General features: G+C 39.1%; 1 long non-coding RNA gene across 1 annotated transcript; it reads right to left on the reverse strand.

Moving 5' to 3' along the window:
- Window positions 1-919: 919 nt before the first annotated feature.
- Window positions 920-17,333, reverse strand: LOC144381503 (uncharacterized). The gene is made up of 3 exons (XR_013446761.1): window positions 17,222-17,333; window positions 12,655-12,770; window positions 920-1,039 (listed from the first exon to the last, which is right to left on the reverse strand). It is a non-coding gene; the product is annotated as an uncharacterized LOC144381503 (long non-coding RNA).
- Between the last annotated feature and the right edge of the window lie 1,535 nt (window positions 17,334-18,868).

Genomic DNA, 18,868 nt, shown 5'->3' on the forward strand with positions numbered 1-18,868 from the left:
GGGAATCTGTGAGCTCAGCCATATGCTAAGATAAATCACGTGCATGAAGTTAGGAGCCATGCTTAGAAATACCAATCCTGGGGTGCGTGGGTGGCTCAGTCGTTAAGCATCTGCCTTCGGCTCAGGTCATGATCCCAGGGTCCTGGGATCGAACCCCGCATCGGGCTCCCCGCTCCGCAGGAAGCCTGCTTCTCCCTCTCCCACTCCCCCTGCTTGTGTTCCCTCTCTTGCTGTCTCTCTCTCTGTCAAATAAATAAAAATTAAAAAAAAAAAAAAGAAATACCAATCCTAAGAGTGAATGAAAGGCCTACTTTAGGAGGAGGAGAATCACTACCGCCATGACTTCAGAAGCCTTACCAAAACCCTGTGTCTTAAATGACACAAGATACATTTCCATGATGACTCTGAGTTTTCTGTTTGCTTTTATTATTTATTTATTGCTTTAATAATGCAATTGCTTGGTCTTGACATATTTGGATCCTTTTTTTTGTTTACCTCTTGTGCTGAAAGCAAATGTCTTACGTGCCAGTGCGTAGAGGGCATAACTGGGGCTCTCCATTGATGAAATATATTTCTTTAGTTTCTATTCATATTAGTCTGCAAACACAAAGCCCAGGAAATGTAGGAAAATCAGCCTCTGCAATCAGAGCTGCCACATACGGTTGTGCAGGTTGTGGACTGTACAATATGCACAACTATATACAGCAGCTCGTGCTGCAACCTTTCCTGCAGATCTGTGCTGTAATCTTCCATACTTGCAGAAGTAAGTTGACTGAAGAAGAGGAGTATGTAAAGAAATCTTATGAAATCCTGTGATTTTTTTTTTTCACACATGAAGCAAAGTTGATAATTTATTCTCTAACTTTGAGTTCCACACTCTTTATTATGGAGTAAATTTTTGTAGTTGGGAGAAAAGTTCAGTGAAATAAAATTTGAATACAAATTAGAAGTGGGAGCGCCTGGCTGACTCAGTTGGAAGAGCAGGTGACTCTTGATCTCAGGGTCATGAGTTTGAGCCCCACGTTGGGTGCAGAGATTACTAAAAAAAATAATAAACTATTTTAAAATTTAGAAGTGAAAGTTGTTGTAATTATTTTCTATTAAGAGAAAAACATCCATTTTTAATATTTTAATTGAAGTGCAAAGATCTTGGCAACCACTGCATGAATCATTATTCTGCTCATTTCCTGCTCCTTTTCTAACACACCCCTGTCCTCAATCAGTTCAAAATGCAGAATATCTACGGCTGGCAAGTTGGAGTCAGTAGCAACACTTCTCTGAGATACATTTTTATATATTTGCTGTTAGTAGAAATTGAACTAGTGAAATTCTTCCAGCCCTCAACATTAAAGACATGAAACACTCTTCACAAGCCCAAACACCCTTTCCCAACAAGATAATGTCAGAAACAAGAAGAAAACAGTACCTGAACAAGATCTACAGTTCAATAGATACCATTTTCCAAGGGGCAATAATTAAATATATACTCATATTTTGCTCCTGAAATTATGCATATATATTGTCCCTGGACAATTGACCCTGTTCATTTTGTAAGATATTGTCTTCTTAGATCTCTTTTGGTGAATAAACATCTAAAAATGCTTGCTCTTGTGAGGTTTTCTGTTGAGATCCTGATTGGTTCAAAGGCACTGTAGCTGCTTTAAGAGAGACATGGTGGGACTGTTCCATTTTATTTAAATATAATGTGGAGGGTGCCTGGGTGGCTCAGTTGGTTAAGCAACTGCCTTCGGCTCAGGTCATGATCCTGGAGTCCCGGGATCGAGTCCCACATCAGGCTCCCTGCTCAGCGGGGGGTCTACTTCTCCCTCTGACCCTCTTCCCTCTCGTGCTCTCTCTCTCTCATTCTCTCTCTCAAATAAATAAAAATCTTAAAAAAAAATAAATATAATGTGGATAATTGTCTCTTGCTTATTAAAAAACATCACATACGTTTTTTAATGCTCTCAAAAGTTGACATATATACGCCAATATTATATATATAGCCATATATATAATATATGGCAGCCAAGTAACTGACATTTTATATGTATGTACAGGCAAGTCCTTGGTTGCGTGGGCAGAGTTGGTAGAGAAGTAAAACAACGAATTTCCTCTCAGTAAGGTGAGCAAAGGCATCCCTTTAAGTGGCTCTAAAAGACTAAGTAACTTGCAGTTGAAATGCACAACAAGGTATACAAGAAAGGAAGCAGTCTGGCTATAGGAGAGACTTCACAGTGAGTTGGAAGAGGAAGATTAAGACGGACTGGGGAGTGAATGGAGTTGGGCAGGGGGTGGGGCCTTTGCCTGATCAAACTCAAAATACCAAATTTTAAGAGAAAAATACCAAATTCTACACAGCCATCACTGTTAGTAATTAGGCAACACTGTCAAAAATATTTTTTCACGGGGCGCCTGGGTGGCTCAGTCATTAAGCGTCTGCCTTCGGCTCGGGTCATGATCCCAGGTCGTGGGATCGAGCCCCACATTAGGCTCCCTGCTCAGCGGGAAGTCTGCTTCTCCCTCTCCCACTCCCCCTGCTTGTTTTCCCTCTCTCACTGTGTCTCTGTCAAATAAATAAATAAAATCTTTAAAAAATATATATATATTTTTTCATGTCAGGATGTAGTTATATTATTCTTTTTCTCCCCCATTTGTACTAATATATGCAAATGTCATTGCGTCTCTACTTTCTTAAATCATTAAGGAAATTTGGAACTACAGAATTCTACTTTTCCCCAAATTTTCTGGTTTTGGTGAGACAAACTTAAATAAACTCCTGAAATATTAAAATATAAATAAATAGGCCCCTAAAGACTTAGTTAGGTTATTTAATGTTTTGCTTTGTTAAAACTTATTTTCGGGGTGTCTGGGTGGTGCAGTCGGTTAAGCATCTGACTCTTGGTTTCGGCTCAGGTCGTGATCTCAGGGTTGTGCGATCGAGTACCACGATGGGGCTCTGTGCTCAGTGTGGAGTCTGCTTAAGACTCTTTCTCCCTCTCCCGCCACCCCTCCCCCTCCTTGAATAAATAAATAAAATCTTTAAAAAAAACAAACTTATTTTCATAATCTCTTTCAAAGTAGTGGGCCTATGGCTAGAAGCTATATCTCAAGCAAATCATAATTTAGGCCTTTAGTTCGACTAGAAGAACAAAATGTTCCTTCCTCCTGGAAGCAGGAGACCCTACCTGCCGCAAAAGGATCTATAAAGGAAAAGCAGACTCAGGGTAGTCAACTTGGAAATCTAAACTTTTACAAAGTGGTAACATTGTTATAAGGTATTTAATTGTGCGTGTTAATGCTGGGGAAAAAAGATACATGATAAATTTCTAGGTTTTAGGCAACGTATTTATACTTTAAATCTTCTTATACTTAACGGGTAATCTCAGAATATGAGGTTTCTTATTTTAAATATGATAGAAAAAAACATGGAAAAGGAAACTGGTTAAGTAACATTTTCCTTGAAATAGCATTTTTTTTTAACTTCATAACAGTATAGAACTACAGGCATAAATATAAAACACTCAAAAGAATTTAATACTGTGTTTTCAAAGTGTTATTAATGGACTGCCAGCATCAGAATCACTGGGAGGACTTGCTAAAATGCAGATTCTTGGACCCCACCTCAAACTCTTAAAATTAGGGTAGATGAGAACTCCAGAATCTGCATTTCAGCTAATACCCTCACATGACTCCTAAGAACGCTAAGGTATGAGAACCACTGCACCAAAGTTTCTTGTCAATAGAATAATCATTGTGTGCCCATTTTTTATCCATAATACCTAACATGCCACCTGGCCCAGAGCAGATGGTCAATAAATGTTTACATAAGCAACTTGTATAGGGGAGATGGTCTTTCTCCTCTTAAATCACAACTTAAGTCCAACCAAGTGTTTACCTAAAGAAAGTATTCATCTAGGGGTGCCTGGCTGGTTCAGTCCATAGAGCATGTGACTCTTGATCTCAGGGTTGTAAGTTCCAATACCACGTTGGGTGTAAAGATTACTTAAAAATAAACTTCTTAAAAAAAAAAAAAGGTATTCATCTATGTTCTATAGTTACTAGGGAAAAACAAGTACAAAAAAAGGTGAGAGGCAAAGGATGTAGGCTGGCCAACTGGAAATACATTATGAATGTATTTGATGTACATATTTAATGTGTGATATAAATGCATAGTCTCACTTAATGTGCTATAAATGTGTCAGCTCAATTAATTAAAGCATGAAACTTTTTTGCTCAGCAGCACCATTTAAGAAATAACAATGGATCAACAGAGCTCCAGTATCTCAACTGCAAAAAATATGTAAAATACTTGCATCTTATGGATGGGTAGAATAATTTTCAATATAAAAATCTGCACATTTAAAACTGCAATGGAAAAATCCTAGAATGAATGTGCCAAAGTAGAGGATTGGAGTGGGTTTGGATAGGATGTATAAAAGGGCCATTATAACTATTGAATGAGCAGGTTGTGAGAGCAGCTGGGCTGGATAGAGTTGGTGGTTGGGTTGGCGGTGATGAGAATGGGAAGTTAGACCAGTATCCAAAGATGCATGAAAAGTAGGTCTGATTGACTAAGGGATGGAAATCAGAAATGATTACAAATGGCCTTCAAAACCTTGCATGATCGGGGCAGCTGGGTGGCTCAGTCGTTAAGCGTCTGCCTTCGGCTCAGGTCATGATCCCAGTATCCTGGGATCGAGCCCCGCATCGAGCCCCGCATCGGGCTCCCTGCTCGGCGGGAAGCCTGCTTCTCCCTCTCCCACTCCCCCCTGCTTGTGTTCCCTCTCTCGCTGTCAATCTCTCTGTCAAATAAATAAATAAAAAATCTTTAAAAAAAAAAACAAAACCTTGCATGATCAGAAAAATCTGACCCTAATAAATTTATCCTTCAATCTGGATAAGCAAATCTTTGCTTATTTCAGTTCTTTACTGATTGTAACTTAAAGTCTTTCATATCTATTTACCTACTGATCAATTTTAATGCAAATTTATAGCACATTTCCCCATTTCAGTACCTTATTTAATTGATTAAAAGGAAAAAAGCATGGCTCTGATATCACCAGAATCAACATTTTTGGTAATATGTAACATAATTAAAAAATAAACCTCAAGTCCTGTTCATCCAGTAAGTTTCTAATGAAAGGGCCATATAACCAAATTCATTTTTCAAAATAATGAAAAGATTGTTTTCAAAGAGGTATCTGTAACTATATTGCTTGCTACTTGGAAGTATTTCTCTTAGAAATAGTCTTTTATTAGCAGTGTGTTTGTCCCACAAAATCACGCTCGGGTCACTCTGAACTCAAAAAGCCCCAAGAATAATGAGTCTTTCTGAGCCTTGATATCTGCAGCCCAGAGTCACTCTGAAGTTCGAAGGATCACTCAGCCAGTGGGTTTTCCTGTATGCTTGTTTTGGGAGTGAGGCTTAGCCAAAGCAGGAGCTCCAGTGGTCCTCTTTGTTGGGGAAGTGTTTTTCAGTCATGAGGAAGGGTTATCTTGCACGTTCCAAATAGAACCTGTACATTTCAGAGCCTAATCTCTTGAAAAGGTTCTACACAGTAGAAATCGTGGAATTTGAGGTTTGGTATTTTTGTGTCTTCATCGTACAGAACGCCAGTAAACAAGTAACCTGAAACATGGTTGTTATTTTAAATAGAGAAAGTCTAAGGGGGAAGAAAGCTATCCCCACAGTGGATAATTAGTAAGTGCTGAGTAGAGGGCACTCCTGTGACATAGCTCATGGATTCCCTTTCCCTAAAAACACAGGCAACACTTGTACGAATGTGAAAGACTGGAAAGAGAGGCCAACGTGGGAAGAGCTTTTCCCCCTCATTAAATGAGAACCAGTGCTATTAGAAAGTAAAACCCCACGGATATATGCAAATAAGCATACTGCTTCTTTGGAAAACACAATGGAAATAGAAATAGTGGGCTTTCTTCCTCTTCCATTGCTATTTCTCAGCACTCCACGGGAACATGACATTATTTAAAATGCTTCAGTGCATCCTTCAGGTGTTTCTTTCGCCATCCGGTATGCTGGGTAGTTAAATTTCAGCTGAGTGATACCATCACATAAAGGGGTTTTATATTTTGGTGTGTGCAACAATAATGATTTGAACATACTTTTATTATATGACTAAAAGCTATGATTCTTTTCTCTACCTACCATTAGGATGACTTACATAGCCCACATTCCACAATCCTGGTGTGATGTATAGGGATCCCTAAAGGTAGGCTTGAGGTTTAGAAATTTTAAAATTCAGGCAAGCTAAATTAGACAAAATCAAAACTATTTGGGAGATTCATATCAGGTACTAATCAGCACCAGAAATATATGAGGATCAATCGTTTTCAGTTTGTATTATTTTTTTTTTTCTTTAAAGATTTTATTTATTTATCTGACAGAGAGAGACACAGCGAGAGAGGGAACACAAGCAGGGGGAGTGGGAGAGGGAGAAGCAGGCTTCCCGCAGAGCAGGGAGCCCGATGCGGGGCTCGATCCCAGGACTCTGGGATCATGACCTGAGCCGAAGGCAGACGCTTAACGACTGAGCCACCCAGGCGCCCCTGTATTATTTTTTATGTATCTAAATCACTTAAAAAAAAATTGCTTCCAATTACATTAGGCACTCAACTGAAACCCCATTTTACATTATCTGCCTTCCTTATCCTAATTTCATCACAAAAGCCTGCACATTTATAGAGTAAGTTTGTGATTAATTTTAAATTCACTTTACCAATGTTTGTCAATTAATTATGATTTAATGGCCATCTCATTGTTTACTGATATATATGCAATGTTTTGTCATCAATCATTGAACGTTCCTTGAAATCACTGGGATGGAGAGCCCCTATTTGGTAAGAGCCACATTATTAACATTAACCCTGCCTGGCTTTACTTCAAAGGATTTGAGAGGACAGCGGGGCCATATATACAACCATTCCATTAGAAATCACCTTTGTGACAATTTTGACAGAAGACATCCAGCCACAGTTGGTGAGAAACTCAACTGCTCTTTAGGTTTTAGCTTACTGGATGTATAGACTGACCTAACCCTTGAGAATTTTCCTCACAGTGACCTCACAGCTGCTTCAGGTCACTCTTCCACTTTGGTTCTAATCTTTTCTCTGGGACAACTCTCAAGAAATCTAAGTGGTTGTTAAAGGGAGGTTTTCGATCACCCTGAAGTCCTATCTTTTCTGCTCAAGTCTTCCCAATTTTTACTCCAGCTTAAGCAGACCACAGCAAAGAAAGATGAGACTCTCAGCTCCCTTGGTCTGGACTTCACCATTAGTTTAGACCAAAACCACTTATACCAATCTATCTATCAATCAATGTAGCTATCTATCCATTCGTGTATTTAAATAACTTACCTCACACTGGGAGCTCATGTAGAAGCTAGAGTTTGGGACTGTTATTGGATTTTGTTAACATTTATTGAGTTCCTACTATGCCTAAGGCATAGGGTTGTCAGATAAAATATAGGACATTCAGTTAAATTTGAGTCAGATGAACAATGAATTACTTTTTGGTATAAGTATGTCCCAAATACTGCATGATTATATTTAAACTAAAAAACTGTTCATTGTTTATCTAAAATTTAAATTTAACTGTGTGTCTTCTAGTTTTATTTGTTAAATCTGGCAACCCTTTTAAGACATTAGCTCATTTTAATAATAATAATAATAATAATGTGAAATAATTCTTCATAATAATAATGTGAAATTGGGTACAGTTTTACTCCCATTTTATAGATGAATAATAATGCTAGTAGAGCCCCCCAGCTAGTGACAGGGGAATGGGGATTCAATTTTAAGCTGTCTAAAACCACAATGCTTTACCCAGGACAAAGGTTAGTTAGAAATAACTGCTGAACTTCAGAAAAATACAGATGCTAGGGTCTGTCACAGACCTCCTGAATTAGAATCTTCAGTGGAAGAGCCCAGGCATTTCTATGTCTGGATAGAGCTGCAGATAATTCTGCGGTGCAGCTGGGGTCGAGAAGATCGCTTCTACTGCTCCCAGATGTTTTCATATGAAGTGCTATTAAGCTGGTGTTCTGCTTGAGAAATTAATTTTTTGAACATAAAAGCAAAATTTTATACTTACCTGTTAGATTATTAGGTTTGGTCTATTTTGATACCATTTTAAATTATTTTCAAATCTTAATCCTGGCACTTTTGAAGATTCCTATTTCTGCAAAATAATAGTCTTAAGCTTCTTTTAGAGTTACATAGATTTTTGGGAATTTGATGTAAGCTATAGATTCTCTCTCGGGGAGCAGGAAACACATATGAACACCCATGCGATTTGGCACGCAATCTCAGGGGTTCAGCAACCTGTTGATAGATCTAAAAATCCATGGACCTCCAGGTTAAGAACCCATTCTTAGAGGATTTTCAACTCTCCACTGCAAAATTTACTAAACATGCTATTAATATATTAAGTATCGTTCATTCTTCCAATGAACTTCATTAAACTTTGAAAAACAAAACGAGTTGCTTTTTGCATTGTAAAAGTAATTTTAGGAGAAATAAGTACTCCTATGCCCTACTAATGAAAGTATGAATTAATTTTTTTTTTTACTTTTGGCAAAATACTCTTTACATAAAATTTACCCTCTTAACCATAGTTAAGTAGTGTTGAGTACATTCATATTGCTGTGTAACCAATCTCCAGAATGCTTTTCATCTTCCAAAACTAAAACTCTATACCCATTAAACAACAACTTCCCATTCCCGCACTCCTAGCACTCCTAGAACCACAATTCTACTCTCCGTCTCCATGAATTTGACTACTCTAGGTAACTCATATAAGTTGAGTCATACAGTATTTGTCTTTTTGCAATCTGCTTATTTCATCTATGTTGTAGCATAGATGTTGTCAGAATTTCCTTCATTTTAAAGTTAGAATAATATACTATTTTATGTATATACCATATTTTGTTTATCCATTCATTGGTCAACAGACACTGGGTTGCTTTTGTCCTCTGGCTATTGTTAGTAATGCTGCTAGGAGCATGAGCGTAGACAGTGGAAATTTTATACAAAATTTCTTGAAGGAAATTTAGCAGTGTCAATAAAGTTACTACAGATTGGTGAATGATAAGATATATAAGGATTATAAGAGAGGGGATGAGGGGTACCTGGCTGGCTCAGTCGGTGGAGCACGTGACTCTTGATCTGGGGGTCGTGGGTTCTAGCCCCATGTTGGGTGTAGAGATTACTTTAAAAATAAATCTTAGGTGGGCGCCTGGGTGGCTCAGTTGGTTAAGCGACTGCCTTCGGCTCAGATCATGATCCTGGAGTCCCTGGATCAAGTCCCGCATCGGGCTCCCTGCTCGGCGGGGAGTCTGCTTCTCCCTCTGACCCTCCCCCTCTCATGTGCTTTCTCTCTCATTCTCTCTCTGTCAAATAAATAAATAAAATCTTAAAAAAAATAAAAATAAAAAAAAATAAATCTTAGGGCGCCTGGGTGGTTCAGTTGGTTAAGCCACTGCCTTCGGCTCAGGTCATGATCCTGGAGTCCCTGGATCGAGTTCCGCATCGGGCTCCCTGCTCAGCAGGGAGTCTGCTTCTCCCTCTGACCCTCCCCCCTCTCATGTGCTCTCTCTCTCTCTCATTCTCACTCTCTCAAATAAATAAATAAAATCTTTAAAAATAAATCTTAAAAAAATAAGAGAGGGGATGATAAAATCATGGTTAAGCAAGGGGTTAAACATTTAAGTAGGTATGTTGTATAGGAAACAAATTAAAAATTTCTATACTGGGTCAGAACTTCGAGGGATTAAAGTTAGATTGGAATATTACTATTAAGTGGAGAAATCAATGTCAACTCAAGATTATCAAGAGAAATATTTTTTCCAGCTCTGCCATCAAAGTGGCCCAGCAGAGTTAATGTCCCGGCTACACGGGTCAGGGAATCTAACATGGAATCTAATTTGTAACCCTAGGTGTGTGCCCAGATTTTGATCTTTAATTCTAGCAGCCATTAAAAGTATCTAATCCCATGTCCTATAATAGAGAGAAAAATCAAGATAGGCTTAATATATCTTCATGCTTTCAGAAAGCAAGGATGTTTGTAAAATGTCAGGGTAATGTCAAAAGGACAATGGAGCCAACCTAAAGAAAAAAGATACTTATGGCTAACTGAAATGAGTTTCATCCGTGAAAAGCCATGAGTCTTTAATGATATGCAAAAAGGGAAAAGTCTACATATATTGTATAAAATGGAAATTGTAACCTAAAAGGGTGAATGCAATAGAATACGCTTAATTTTTAATAAATAGGGGGATGTTGACATTTATGGATGTTGTATGGTTTTTTTCCTAATGGAAAATGACAATTAATAAATTATAGATACATATTTATTGATTCTAAGACTACCTTTTTGGTTTTTTTTTTTTTTACATTTTTAACATCTCTAAAATTGTGCTTCTACTGTGGATGGCTTTCTTAATTGCTGTTAGTGAAGAGCTGCGTGTTCATACTTGGTCACAGCTGTTCATAATGCTTCACTTTCTTTTTTTTTTTTTTTTTTAAAGATTTTATTTATTTATTTAATTGACAGAGAGAGACAGCGAGAGAGGGAACACAAGCAGGGGGAATGGGAGAGGGAGAAGCAGGCTTCCCGCCGAGCAGGGAGCCCGATGCGGGGCTCGATCCCAGGACCCCGGGATCATGACCTGAGCCGAAGGCAGTCGCTTAACCAACTGAGCCACCCAGGCGCCCCCATAATGCTTCACTTTCATGGAGTAATGCACATTGTTGGTATTTCACAGGAACTGTCATTTGAAATGTCTAAAGAAAAGTTTCTTCTGTAATTTTGGCATTTGTTGAAATGAGGTATTGTGTACACAGAAAGCCAATGAACAGAGCAATGGAATGTGCATTTGATATTAGTGAGGCCTTCATATTCAGGGGAATGTCAACATATTTTCTGTATTTTTATTCAGTAAAACAACCAAGTGCTTTATGGAAACTGAGAAAGAAAAATACCCACAAATAGATGGAGCTATGTTATATTTTGTTACTAAGATACATACAAAAAGATTCTTATTACACACCAAGAAATACAACTGAAGGCAGGAAAAATTGCCAAATCCCTTGTAAGAAATAAAAGAATTTCAGTGGTGAGAGGCTAGTTTAACTAATGCCTAAGTCATCCCAGACTATTGTTAAGGCATTGTGTATAGTTTAGTAAGATTTTTCTTTCTTAGGGGGCGCCTGGGTGGCTCAGTCAGTTAAGAGTCTGAGAGTCTTGATTTTGGCTCAGGTCATGATTTCAGGGTGGTGATATCGAGCCCCACCGTTGGGCTCTGTGCTCAGCACAGAGTCTCCTTGAGATTCTCTCTCTTTCTCTCCCTCTGCCCCTCCCCCTGCTCATACTCTCTCTCTAAATAAATAAAATCTTTTTTTTTTTTTAAAGATTTTATTTATTTATTTGAGAGAGAGAATGAGATAGAGAGCATGAGAGGGGGGAGGGTCAGAGGGAGAAGCAGACTCCCCGCTGAGCAGGGAGCCCGATGCGGGACTCGATCCCAGGACTCCAGGATCATGACCTGAGCCGAAGGCAGTGGCTTAACCAACTGAGCCACCCAGGCGCCCTAAATAAAATCTTTTTTAAAAAAGGTTTTTTTTCTTAGATGTATATAAAATAATGACACAGCTAACAATAATAGCATCTTATATTTGATAAAATATGGTATGTATTTTTCTCTATTTGATTAAGAAGGGAAAGGGAAAGTCATAGAACTATGAGATAGCCAAATAAATGGAAAAAGTAGAAACTCTACCAAAGATAGGGAGAAGTAGGAGACGAGGGTCCAAGAGAGGGTGCAAAGATGATGGATTAGCCACATGCTCTAAAGAGGGAGGAGGCAGTACAATCTCCATCGCTTGTCTCCATGGAAATGAACTTTTAGGGGTTTTGTTTGTGTGGGTTTATTTTTATAACATTTTATTATTATTTTTTTAAAGTAGGCTCCATGCCAACGTGGAGCTTGAACTCACAACCCTGAGATCAAGAGTTGCATGCTCCACTGACTGAGCCAGCCAGGCCCACCTCCATGGAGATGAACCTTTAAGGGGTCTATTATTTCTAAGGCCTAGTAAGACTTATCCAGTTTCCCTATAATGCTAGAAGACCAGGACTTAATATTCAATACATAATCGGGACGTGATACTGGTTTATATAATGCTAACCAAGCAAACAAAAAATGAATACATTATTTCAGGAAAAGAGATCACCTTGCAAGAAACTAAAATCTTTATGACAGTGCAGATGAAAAGCCTCCTTGATGTAAAACCTAACTATTAAAAAGGGGCCTATCTTACCAAAGAAGACATACAGATGGCAAATAATCATAAGAAAAGACGTTCAGCATCATATTTCATTAGGGAATTGCAAATTAAAACAATAATGAGATATTATGGGACGCCTGGGTGGCTCAGTTGGTTAAGCAGCTGCCTTCGGCTCAGGTCATGATCCCAGGGTCCTGGGATCGCGTCCCGCGTCTGGCTCCCTGCTCAGCAGGGAGCCTGCTTCTCCCTCTGCCTACCGCTCCCCCTGCTTGTGCGCTCTCTCTTTCGATCTCTCTGACAAATAAATAAATAAAATCTTTAAAAAATATATAATGAGATATTACTACACACCTATTAGAATGGCCCAAATCCAAAACACTGACAACATCAAGTATTGGTGAGGATGTGGAGGAAGGAACAGGAACTCTCACTCATTGCTGGTGGAGATGGAAAATGGTACAGCCACTCTGAAAGATAGTTAAAGGTTTTTTTACAAAATTAAACACACTGTCGCAATATAATCCAGAAATTGTGCTTCTTGGTGTTTATCCAAATGAACTGAGTATGTATGTATACACAAAAATCTGCACACTGATGCTATAGCAGCTTTAGTTATAGTTGCCAAAACTTGGAAGTAACCAAGATATCCTTTAGTAGGTGAATGGATAAGCAAACTGTGATACATCCAGACAATGGAATATTACTCAGCACTAAAAAGAAATGAGCTTTCAAACCATAAAAGACAGGGGTGCCTGGATGGTTCAGACAGTTGAGCGTCCGACTCTTGATTTCAGTTCAGGGTCGTGAGATTGAGCCCTGCACAGGGCTCTGCACTAGGCAAGGAGCCTGCTTAAGATTCTCTCTCTCCCTCTGCCTCCACCCCCCAACCCTGCTCCCTCGCTCTCTTTCTAAAAAAACAAACAAATAAACACCCCCCCCCCAAAAAAAAAACAGCAACAAAAACCATGAAAGACATTGAGGTGGGGCGCCTGGGTGGCTCAATTGGTTAAGCATCTGCGTTCAGCTCAGGTCATGATCCCAGGGTCCTGGGATAGAGTCCCGCGCTGGGCTCTCTCCTCAGTGGGGAGCCTGCCTCCTCTCTCCCTCTGCCTGCCACTCGCCCTGCTTGTGCTCTCTCTCTCTCTCTGTCAAATAAAACCTTAAAAAAAAAAAAAGACATTGGGGAACTTTAAGTGCATATTATTAAAGGAAGCCGGTCTGAAAAGGCTATATATTGTATGATTCCAACTATATGACATTCTGGGAAAGGCAAAACTGTGGAGACAGTAAGAAAAGATCAGTGCTTGCCAGGGCTTAGGTGGGATGGGAGGATGAATAATCAGAATAGAGAGGATTTTTAGGGCAGTGAAACTATGCTGTATGATACTATAATGATAGATTCATGCCATTAATTTGTCCAAAGCCATAGAATGTACAACACCAAAAATAAACACCAAGGTAAACTATGGACTTTAGGTCGTAATGACGTGTCAGTGTAGATTCATCATTTGTAACGAAAGTACCACTCTGGTGGGGAATATTGATAGTGGGGGAGGTTATGCATGTATGGGGACAGGGAGAATACAGGAACTCTCTGTACTTAGTGCTCAATTTTGCTGTGAAATTGAAACTGCTCTAAAAAAGAAAGCCTATTAAAAGAAAGGGGGCAGAGGGAGGGGAAGTATTCTGATGACAGATGATTTAGGTTTGAATAACCTTGGAAAATAAAACTACAAGTCAACTAAATTGATAATTCAGGCTCTCTGACCTGGTCTGAAGCAGTCTATTTTTTCTTTCTTTTTTTAATTTGTCTCTCAGAAAATTACCAGAAAAGTACAATCCCAGGAAAATATAGAAATTAATATTGTTGCAACCTTAGGAAGGTATAAGAACAAGTATAGAGATAATTTTTAAAAATGAATTGGGGGCACCTGGCTGGCTTAGTGGGTAGAGCATGCGACTCTTGATCTCAGGATCATGAGTTCGAGCCCTGCATGGAGTATAGAGATTACTTAAATAATGAAAACTTAAAAATAAAAAAAGAAAAAGAAAAAGAAATCTTCTAAAAAGTAATAATAAAATAAAAATGAATTGAACTCATGACGTTGCTGTTTTAAAATTATAAGTTTGATTGTCACTGCTGTTTAAAACATTTGAAATATTCTAAATAATTCTTTACATTATATTAAATTTGTAATTAAATTTTAAATCATTGAAGAGAATCACTGTTAAATGCTTTCAGAAGGGGCACCTGGGTGGCTCAGTCGTTAAGCATTTGCCTTCCGCTCAGGTCATGATCCCAGAGTCCTGGGATCGAGCCCCACATCGGTCTTTCTGCTCAGTGGGAAGCCTGCTTCTCCCTCTCCCACTCCCCCTACTTGTGTTCCCTCTCTCTCTGTCTCTCCCTCTGTCAAACAAATAAATAAAATCTTAAAAAAAAGAAAAATGCTTTCGGAAAACTGATTTTCTAGTTTTGTTTATTAGCTATGTAAGCTTAGGGCATGAAGTGGAGAGTAATCCCCTCCATGCTTCAAAGCCCATGAGACTTCAAGAAGCCCCGAAATAAGTACAGATAAAAAGCCCTAAAAATGCAGATCCTCCCGGAACAACACAATCAACTTTGAGAAATTTATTTTAAGGGAATAATTAAAATATGAGTTGAAGGTAAAGCTATAAGGATATTCATCATAGTGTTATTAAGTGTAGCAAAAGTGGAAACAACTTAAATGTTCAAAAATGAGGCATTTGATATTGATAAACATCCAAAAGTTTGCAGCTCATCCTACTAGGGAGGCTGTGAAAAAATTAGCTGCTACTCACAAAATGGTGCAGCCCTTACGCAGGGCAACTTGGCGGTGTCTACCAAGACTACAAAGGCATTTTGACTCAGCAATCCCACTCCTAGGAATTTATCTTAGCAATATACCTGTAATTGTAGGAAATGACATATGTGTAAGTTTATTCTTTGCCCCTCCGCATGTAATAGAAAAAGATAAGAAATAACCTTCCCTAGAGGACACTGGTTAAATAAACTATGGTTCATTCACACAATTGTATGTTTTGTGGCTGGAGGAGAGAATGAGGATGCTCTTGCAATACTGATAATGGAGAGGCTCTAGAAATGCATTAAGTTAAAAAAAAAAAGAAAAGGTGCAGAGCAGTGTAAACAGTGTGTTCTCTTTTGTGTAAAAAAGCAGGGGAAATAAGAATGTATATTTGCATTTGGTTTTATTTGCATAAGAAAACACTGGAAGGGACACAAAAAACTAGTAAAAGGAGTTACTTATAAGGGAAGGGGGGTAGGATAGGAGTGAGACTTCTTAGTGTTTACCTTTTCTATACTGTTTTGATTTTCAATTGCATGAATGTATTTTTTTTTTATAAATTTATTTATTTGAGAGAGCGAGAATGAGAGAGAGAGAGAGTACATGAGAGGGGGGAGGGTCAGAGGGAGAAGCAGGCTCCCCGCTGAGCAGGGAGCCCCATGCGGGACTCGATCCCGGGACTCCAGGATCATGACCTGAGCCAAAGGCAGTCGCCTAACCAACTGAGCCACCCAGGCGCCCCTGCATGAATGTATTTCTTATTCAAAAAACTAAAAAGTAGAATTGCTAACTAAATTACGATGTGTTTGTATGACAGCATACTAAATAATGATCAAAAGTGATGTTATAGGTGTTTAAATACATAGAGAAATATTCAAAATACATAATGGGTAAGAAAAGCAGGTTATAAGAAAGTAATATGTGATCCTATAATTTGAGGAATTATATTTACTTCTTTAGGATCGCCTCCTAAAAGAATAACTCAGTAAAGTGTCCCTTTTTAAGTCTATTTGTTGACATCCTAACCCCCAGTACCTCAGAATGTGACTATATGTGAAGACAGTCTTCAAAGAGGTGACTGAGTTGAAATGAGGTCATGAGAGTGGGCCCTCATCCAGGATGACTGATGTCCTTATAAGAAGACAACATTTGGACACAGATATGCACAAAAGGAAGCCTATGTGAAGACACAAAGAAGGTGGCCATCTATAAGCCAAGAAGAGAGGCCTCAGAAGAAACCAACCCTACCTACATACACCTTGATCTTGGACTTGTAACAGAATTATGAGAAAATAAATTTCTGTTGTTAAGATACCTGGTCCGTGGCACTTTGTGATAGTGACAGCAGCCTTAGCAAACTAATACACCATGATCCACATTCGCAAGATCTTCAGGAGCTTGTAGCCATTGGTGATGCATGACAATGCCTGTTTCGTGCCTTCTACTAGCTAATTAGGTAAGTCAAAATACAATACCATGCCCTAATTTGCATTTCTTTTCATTTTCTTTGTATTAAAAAGTCATTTGACTGTTCTTCTGAATTTGAATGTCATTCTACTACCATGACCTGTGAACCAATTGATTATTCTTAGATGAATGAAGCTGTGCTGGAGTGTGTGGTGACCAAGGTGCATATTTATAGTGCCCCCCCCCCCCCCACGCCGAGGGTCAATATTGTTTCCTTTATGTGTAACAGTCCTGGCTGGGCCGCTCCACTCCATCTCTCCTCTCTCCACCTCCCAGGCCTCATTATGATTGCTATTTTTCCAGCTTTTACACCAGTTCTCCCAGAGACCACACCGAGGCAAGTATGTGGGACAAACAAGTATTTCAGTCCCAGAAATAATCAGAAAAATCTCCATAATGAGCCCATCTAGTGGGCTGAGCACCACCACATCAACAAAGACAATTCACCTGTACAAGAACAAAGCAAAGCAAAGCTTATTTGGAACCATCTAGGGACTAAACTAGGATGCTTTACACAGAAGAACTTGCTGGCTAATTAAGTTGGGGCAAGGTTAATTCACTGACAATGCCATGAAATAAAGAGGGAAGCTAGGAAGTGCTAACAGGAAATAGTTTTTTTGACTTACCAGCAGGAGAAAGGAAGCTGCATTTGAACCCAAATGCATCCCAGAAGCTGTTGAGTAACTTCACCCAGCAGATATATATAGCCGGGCCTACCAGGGAGAGCAGTTATGACCAGCCCGCACCAAAGGCACTTCTAAAGACAAGTCTGTCTCATAAGATCTTTATGGCGACCTCCTTTGGGCACATGAAAACCTTACTTCTGGTTGATCTCTCTACTTCCTGCCCCATGTTACATTCTTAGAAACCAAAAAGTGCTCTGAAGACAGATGTTCAACAATTCAGAGAATTCAAATCTTACACAATGGCCGGTGCCTGCCACACAGTCCGTATTACCACAGAACGTTTCATGCAACAAAAATGTAAAATATTGTTTTATTGCTTACCTGGCTCACTTTGTGTAACAGATTTTGGTTGTAGGAAGCCTTTTGGTTTTCACCACAAATTATTTCAAACTGTCCGTCATGGTAAATTCACTTCCTCTTCCTTTTTTGCACAGTTAAACTCATTTAAGATGCCACAGTGTGGTTACCCCACATTTTAACACATCAGAAATATAACATATAAAAATACTTCATTGATGTACATACGAAGTTTAATTTTTCAATATTGTTTTCTGATGGGGGAAACAAAGGCAGAAGAAAAATTAAAATTCTTTACTACTTACAGCCCACTGACAAGTCTTCGAAACAGGCAGAGTGACCTTCCTCTGGGAGCCCAGCTGCCTAGATGTTGACACTTTGCTAAGGGCAAAAGGCAATCTTAGCCCGACCCCCCAGGATCCTGTGAGTCTACTTTAAACGTACAGAAATTCCTCTGGAAACTTCCTTTATCCCTAACCCCCAAGATATGTTAATATTCATCCTCCAAGCTTATGACCCACCGATATACATCTGAAGGGTCTCATGACTGAGTTTTTACTGAACAGTAATAAATTACTTTTCCTAATAATACCTAGCCCCCTCAGAGTCCTGGAAATCCTGTTTCCAAAATACCTTGGAAGCTTGTGCTGCCCCTAACCCCCTCCCAACTTGAAAGTATATAAATACCACCCCTCAAAACCCAATGCAGGGCGCCTGGGTGGCTCAGTCGTTAAGCGTCTGCCTTCGGCTCAGGTCATGATCCCAGGGTCCTGGGATCGAGTCCCACATCGGGCTCCCTGCTCAGTGGGAAGCCTGCTTCTCCCTCTCCCTCTCCCCCACTTGTGTTCCCTCTCTCGCTGTGTCTCTCTGTCAAATAAATAAATAAATAATTTTAAAACAAACAAACAAACAAAACCCAATGCAGCTCTTTCTGCCCACGGGTCCTGTTCCTGTACTTAAATAAAAGATGTCTCAAGAATTCTTTCTTGGCTGTCAGCTCTGTACCCCAACATTTCTACATCATTTTCCACTGACCACTCTTAGTCCAGTTTTCTACATCACGAACATATCTGGTGATATAGGAGTTAAATGGATCCTCCTTTCCCTTTTCCCCTCAGTTTAAAGCCTGTCTAACAAGCTTTGCCAGTTTGGAACTCCAGAAATTGTTTAGCATCTGCATAAGTTCAGCCTAGCCAGAGGTTGTGTTTTTGTTTTTGCTTTTGTTTTTGTTTTTTTAAAGATTTTATTTATTTATTTGACACAGAGAGACACAGCGAGAGAGGGAACACA

This window comes from Halichoerus grypus, chromosome 4, assembly GCF_964656455.1.
Source record: "Halichoerus grypus chromosome 4, mHalGry1.hap1.1, whole genome shotgun sequence".
NCBI classification, from domain to species: Eukaryota; Metazoa; Chordata; class Mammalia; order Carnivora; family Phocidae; genus Halichoerus; species Halichoerus grypus.